Source organism: Scyliorhinus canicula, chromosome 6 (genome assembly GCF_902713615.1).
Source record: "Scyliorhinus canicula chromosome 6, sScyCan1.1, whole genome shotgun sequence".
Taxonomy (NCBI): Eukaryota; Metazoa; Chordata; class Chondrichthyes; order Carcharhiniformes; family Scyliorhinidae; genus Scyliorhinus; species Scyliorhinus canicula.
Genome location: NC_052151.1, coordinates 218,911,536 through 218,918,837, shown reverse-complemented (window position 1 = coordinate 218,918,837; position 7,302 = coordinate 218,911,536). Strand labels below are relative to the sequence as shown.

Genomic DNA, 7,302 nt, shown 5'->3' with positions numbered 1-7,302 from the left:
AAATTGATTTCTGGCACGTTCATAGTTTCATAGAATTTACAGTGCAGAAGGAGGCCATTTGGTCCATCGAGTCTGCACCGGCTCTTGGAAAGAGCACCCTACACAAGGTCAACACCTCCACCCTATCCCCATAACCCAGTAACCCCACCCAACACTAAGGGCAATTTTGGACACTAAGGGCAATTTATCACGGCCAATCCACCTAACCTGCACATCTTTGGACTGAGGGAGGAAACCGGAGCACCCGGAGGAAACCCACGCACACACGGGGAGGATGTGCAGACTCCGCACAGACAGTGACCCAGCCGGGAACCGAACCTGGGGCCCTGGAGCTGTGAAGCGATTGTGCTATCCACAATGCTACCGTGCTACCTCTACACATACTGATTGTGCCTTCTCATGTCAAATCAGACTGTCGCAATAACCTTTCCTGCAATTTGTCACTTTTTACTCCGTAGACGACCTGATCTTGCAAGAGTGAGCCCGGGAGAATCGAAAAATGACGTGTCTGTGGTTTTAGTCTCAGATCCGTTATGAAGCAGTTAAGCATTTTATCTGCCTTTTGCACGCTTTGCCTGAACACGTACCGTTCAAACGTTTTCTGTTGCAACTGCCAGTTGTTGCCAAACTTTGCAATGACTTTGTTGTACTTTTTTTCAACCTGCCTCATTCTCACATCGGAACGAGTTCAAAGACCTCACGGGGTTGCGAACCAGCCACCGTCAGACGCAGTGCTAATTTTCACTGGTCTGCCGAGGCTTCTAGGTCCAGGGCAGAGATATACAATTCAAACTGCTCCTTGAAACTGCGTCAATTGACGTCTACTTTATCCGAGGTCCGAAATTGCCGTGGAGTTTGCAGACCTTCCACCTCGCTTCGACTGCCATTTTCTTCGACGTCATTGTTGGAGTCGGACTCTGGTTAGAAATTCAAGTTTTGTTTCTCTCCTCTTGCTGAACCTTTCTAGTTATCTTTAGCATGCACACCCGCCACCTTACTAGTCCCACTCCTGGTATCACGTGATGTTCTTTCCCTTCTGCATAAGGATGGCTACGAAGTGTAGTATCTCCCAAAGAACATGAATCCAAGTTTTGAACAAAGCTATTAACACTGCAACTAAATAGATTTGCCTTGCTTGCTAAGATGCAAAGATAACAGATTCACGAAAACTATGATTCGAATTACAAAGCTTTGGATAACACGACCAGTCTCCACCTCGCTTAACAACCTTGTCTCCGAATCAAGAGTATCACGTACTCAAGGGGCGCGATTCTCCCAAAACGGGAGAAATCGTAAGGCTGGCGTCAAACCCGGGCGGGTTTTACGCCAGCGCGCCCCTTCTCGACCGGGAAATGATTCTGGTCCCCGGTCGGGGCTAGCAGCCCGACGCCGTAAGCTCCGGCATCACGGGCTTAACGAATTTCGTTAAGCCCGCTTGCCGGAGTTAGCGCCGGCTGACGCGTCATATGACGTCAGCCGCGCATGCGTGGATTGGAAGACTCCAACCCGCGCATGCGCGGATGACGTCTTCGCGTATTTGCGCGAAACCCGCGCATGCGCGGGCCGGGATGCCCCTCAGCCGCCCCGCGAATGGATACTGCGGGGCGGCGGAAGGAGAAATAGTGCGCGGGCATCGGGCCCGCTGCCCGCGATCGGTGCCCACCGATCGCGGGCCCATGGCACCCTTGGCACGGCCGTGGTACTGCCGTGCCAATCGGTGCCATGGTTATAAAAAGCGAGTTCCCGCCTTTTTTACGAACGGCCAGACCAGGTGTGTTTGCCGTTCGTAAAAACAGCGTAAAGGGCTGGGACTTCGGCCCATCGAACAGCTGTGAATCGCTGCCGGCCGTAAAAAAAACGGCGGCAGCGATTCGTGTCGGGAGTTGGGCGGGGGGGGGGGAGAATAGCGGGAGGGCGGGAAAAATGTCGGGAAGGCCCTCCCGCTATTCTCCGACCCGTCGTGGGGGTCGGAGAATTTCGCCCCACGTGTATGTACTTAATCGCCATCTAGTGGTTGGATGCAGTTACAGTAGATTGTTCACCCTTCATTATATTACAATAAACATATTGTCACAACCGGAGCCTGATACAGCCTCAGAAGTACATCCCTGCCTTTGTATTCTAGCCCTCTCAACATGAATGCTAACATTGCATTTGCCTTCCTAACTGCCGACTGAGCATGCATGTTAACCTTAAGAGAATCCTGAGCTGGGACTCCCAAGTCCCTTTGTGCTTCTGCTTACCGAAGCATTTCCCCAGTTAGAAAATAGTCTATGCCTAGATTCCTCCTTCCAAACTGCATAACCTCACATGTTTCCACATTGTATTCCATCTGCCACTTCTTTGCCCACTCTCCTAGCCTGTCCAAGTCCTTCTGCAGCCCCCTAGCTTCCTCAATACTACCTGTCCCTCTACAGATCTTTGCATCGTCTGCAAACTTATGCTCCTCAGTTCCTCCTTCGGATCATTGATGTATATTGTCAATAGTTGTGGTCCCAGTACAGACCCCTGAGGCACACCATTAGTCACTGGCTGCCATCCTGAAAATAACCCCTTTATCCCCATTCTCTGCCTTCTGCCAGTCAGCCAATCTTCTGTCCATACCAATACCTTGCCCCTTAACAAAGGATTCTTTCCTTATTTAACAGCCTCCAGCACGACACCTTGTCAGAGGCCTTCTGGAAATCCAAATAGATCACATCCACTGGTTCTCTTTTGTCTACCTTCCTTGCTACCTCCTCAAAGAACAGATTTGTCAGACATCATAGATTATCATAGAATTTACAGTGCAGAAGGAGGCCATTCAGCCCATCGAGTCTGCACCGGCTCTTGGAAAGAGCACTCTACCCAAGGTCAACACCTCCACCCTATCCTCATAACCCAGTAACCCCTCCCAACACTGAGGGCAATTTTGGTCACTCAGTGCAATTTATCATGGCCAATCCACCTAACCTGCACATCTTTGGACTGTGGGAGGAAACCGGAGCACCCGGAGGAAACCCACGCACACACGGGGAGGATGTACAGACTCCGCACAGACAGTGACCCAAGCCGGGAATCGAACCTGGGATGCTGGAGCTATGAAGCAATTGTGCTAATCACTATGCTACCGTGCTGCCCCTCCCCTTGATGAAGCCGTGCTGACTCAGTTCTATTTTATCATGCACTTCCAAGTACTCCGAAATCTTGTCCTTAATAACTGACTCTAAGATCTTACCAACAACCAAAGTCAGGCTAACCGGCCGATAATTTCCTGTCTTCTGCCTCCCTCCCTTCTGAAACCTTCTCCTCAGTGATGGCCACTACACGCGCCTCATTCCCTTGACACTCTCAAAGTTCTGGTATCCCACTGGTTGTCTTCCACTGTGAAAACTGATAACAAAGTAACGATTCAGTTCATTTGCCCTCTCTTTGTTCCCTATTACTACTTCTCCAGCCTCGCTTCCCAGTGGTCCAATGTCTATTATTGCCTCTTACCTTCTCTATGTCAAAAATTACCTCCTGCAATCATCTTTTATATTACTAACTAGCTTATGGTCATATATTTCATATTCAAGGGGTTTGCTAGGCGACAGGTGGAGGAATTTCCTTTGCTGCCCTTGCGGGGGGGGGCGATGGACTGAGTGCTTTCGGGGGTGTGGGTCGGAGAGGGGAAGGTGTCTGACATCTATAAGGTAATGCAGGAGGGGGAGGAGGCGTCAGTGGAGGAGCTGAAGGCTAAATGGGAGGAGGAACTCGGGGAGCAGATCGAGGACGGGACTTGGGCGGATGCCTTGGAGAGAGTCAACTCTTCCTCCTCATGTGCGAGGCTTAGTCTCATCCAATTTAAGGTGCTGCACCAGGCCCACATGTCCGGGACTAGGATGAGTAGGTTATTTGGGGGTGAGGACAGGTGCACCAGGTGTTCGGGGAGTCCTGCGAACCACGCCCATATGTTCTGGGCATGCCCGGCACTGGAAGAATTCTGGAAGGGGGTGGCGGGGATGGTGTCGAGGGTGGTTGGATCCAGGGTCAAACCAGGCTGAGGACTCGCGATCTTTGGAGTTGCGGTGGAGCCGGGAGTGCAGGAGGCGAAAGAGGCCGGTGTTTTGGCCTTTGCGTCCCTAGTAGCCCGGCGGAGGATCTTGCTGCAGTGGAAGGATGCGAGGTCCCCAAGTGTGGAGACCTGGATCAGTGACATGGCAGGATTTATAAAATTAGAGAGGGTCAAATTTGCCCAGAGGGGATCAATACAAGGGTTCTATGAACGGTGGCAGCCTTTTCTGGACTTTCTGACTCAAAGATAGGTATCTTGGTCAATAGCAGCAACCCGGGAGGGGGGGGGGTTCTTTATTTAGTTTTTTTTTTTCTTTGGTTATTTAACTTACTATTGTGTTAATTTATTTGTTGTTAATATGTTTTGTTGTTCATTGAGGATGGGCGAATGTTTATGACTGTTATTGTTATTGTTATTGTTGGTATTTTATTGCTGTTCGTTGCTGTTATATAAATACAAATTTTTTCAATAAAAATTATTTTTAAAAAATATATATATTTCATATTCTTTCCCTTATTGCGTTTTTCGTTGCCCTCTGCCTGCTTTTAAAGACTTCCCAATCCTCTGGCTTTCCATTAATCCTTGCCACATGGTATGTTTTGTCCTTTGCTTTTATGCTGCCCCTGATTTCCCTTGTCAGCCATGGTTGCCTCATTCTCCCCTTATCATGTTTCCTCCTCCTTGGGAATCAGGGCTTATGGGGAGAAGGCATGAGAATGGAGATGAGAAACACATCAACTATGATCGACTTGGCGGAGCAGACTAGATGGGCCGAATCGCCTATTTCTGCACCGACATGTTATGGTCACTCTTCCCTCCGTTTTTCTCCAGAACCTGGATAGAGCCTGGACGAATCGATCGACAGGAGATCAGGACAAGCTGTGCGGGCAAAGGTGAGAATCTGCTAACTCTCTCCAGAAAGAACCAGCTAACTCTCTCTCTCTCCCTCTCTCCAGTAAGTCTGTGGGCGTTGGATTCCTGAAACTACAGAGACCCAAAAAGCTAGGTCACGAACCAAAAGCCAAGTTTGATGAAACAGGACTCTGCCTCTCCAGGAACGTTGTGAATACAGGCTGGAAAAGCAAAGACTGTGTGATGTACAAGCTCAATCTGAAGAAAAGGTGCGAACAAACTACCATTTGAAGCAAAGATTCTTATCTTTTCACCGTCATCCTTGTTACTTTGAACCCTTTCCCACCTCTGTGTTTCTCTGTCCCGTGTGTGTGTGTGTGTGTGTGTGTGTGCGTATAGAGGGTGGGGCAGGTAAAGGGTGGTAGTAGCTATTCGCTTGTTGTTATCCAGTTGTATTTGTTGCATATGTCACGAGAGTTCTTGGTATAAATAAATAGTAATTGTGTTTACATTTACAAACCTGGTGACTGTAATTATTGGGAAGACGAGGGCCAAAGACTGGGTATTTTCCGAAGAATTATTGCTAATTTACTTGTGTTCTGACCCTGGGACAAGTGGGGCTGGAACTTGTCGTGACACAAGTCTCCTGAACATTGCTAGCCTACGAGGTTATCCATCACTCTTGCCTCCTTAATTTGCCGCCCTCAATGTTATGTATCTGGGAATACACCCTTCCTAATGGGCATCATGGCATCACAGTGGTTAGCACCGCTGCCTCACAGTGGCGGGGACCCGAGTTCAATTCCGGCCTCGGGTGACGGTGCGGAGTCTGCACGCTCTCCCCGTGTGCGCGTGGGTTTCCTCCGGGTGCTCCGGTTTCCTCCCACAGTCCAAAGATGCGCAGGTTAGGTGGATCGGCCGTGCTAAATTGTCCCCTTTGGTGTCCGAACGTTAGGTGGGGTTACTGGGGTAGGGCGGGCGAGTGGGTCCAGTAGGACGCTCTTTCGGAGGGTCGGTGCAGAGGTGACAGGCTGAATGGTCTCCTTTTGCTCTGTAAGGATTGTATGGGCGTGCGTCACGTGATGTGTGGTGTTTGCCTAAGCTTTGGACGGATCACCGTCTTTGATTGTTTGAGCAACACCCTTAATAAACCTCGCGCCGTGTTTTACAAGAATTCAGAGTGCGGGCGGGTCCCTCTGATCTTTGCCTCGACAAAGAAATATCACACCGGCTTTGTGGTGGTCCTATATGTGACCCACAGCAAGTTGGTGAACTTTAAACTGTCCTCCAAACTGTCCCAAAAGACAGAGTCGAACGATCTTCGCTTGAGACTGCCGCCATCTTCTCAAAGACAATTAGCGATGGATCATTTAAAAACTGCTGGTCGAGCTAACGATGCCCACATCTCAAAGAAGAATAAAAATAAATGGCTTAGACGGCTTAGAAGGCAGCCCATCAGCATTCTTATAAGGACAAGTGAGCATGAGCAATAAACACAGCATCAAAACATTTGCTTTAAATGAGTCAAAGACCCTTGTTGCGCGAGTCAGAGAAAGGTTAAATGAACATGTTAACACGATGGCCACTCATATCAAGATCAGCCATTTCCACTCTCTGGAGCCCCTCTTTTCTTCTCTGTCTGGCTTCTTCTATCCCTCTTTTCTGTGTCTCTTTTTTTCTTGCCTTTCTCCGATGTATGTCGCTCCCTTCTTTCTGTGTCCAATCCTCTGTGCCTCGTTTGTCTCCTCTCACTCACTCCCTCTGCCTACGCCTCGCTCTCTCTCCATCTCTCTCAACGCTGGGTCTCTCTCTTTCATCCACCGTCAGCCACATTCTTTCCATCCTCTGCCCATTTCTATCTCGCCTCTCTGTCTCTATATCACTCTCCCTCACCTCACGGTTTTCTCACTCTCTTTCATTCCCCTCAGTCTATCATTCTTCCTCTTGCCATATTAATGCTTCCTTCGCCCTTTCTCTGGCACTCCCGATATCTTTGCACGTTACCTCTCTAACCCTGCTTCCTTTTCCTTGCTCTTCCTTCCCTCTCTCTATCCTCACTTTACCACTCTCTCTCTTCCCCAGGGGGCATGAATTTAAGGCGAATGGTGGAAGATATAGGGGGGATGTCAGAGGTAGGTTCTTTACCCAGAGAGTAGTGGGGGCATGGAATGCACTGCCTGTGGAAGTAGTTGAGTCGGAAACATTAGGGACCTTCAATCGGCTATCGGACAGGTACATGGATTACGGTAGAATGATGGGGTGCAGATTAATTTGTTCTTAATCGAGGACAAAAGTTCGGCACAACATCGGCAGGAAATTTAGCAATATCCTCTTCCGTCCCATTTTTACCATCGAAACAGAGAGCCCAAAACAGGAAGCACGGGTTTCTTCCAAGGTGATCAAATTGGAAAGGG

The 7,302-nt window shown here is 49.2% G+C and overlaps 1 long non-coding RNA gene across 1 annotated transcript; it reads left to right on the top strand.

The window, feature by feature from the left end:
• Positions 1 to 597: 597 nt before the first annotated feature.
• On the top strand, positions 598 to 5,117 carry LOC119966876. The gene is made up of 2 exons (XR_005460875.1): positions 598 to 920; positions 4,993 to 5,117. It is a non-coding gene; the product is annotated as an uncharacterized LOC119966876 (long non-coding RNA).
• The last annotated feature ends 2,185 nt before the right edge of the window (positions 5,118 to 7,302 follow it).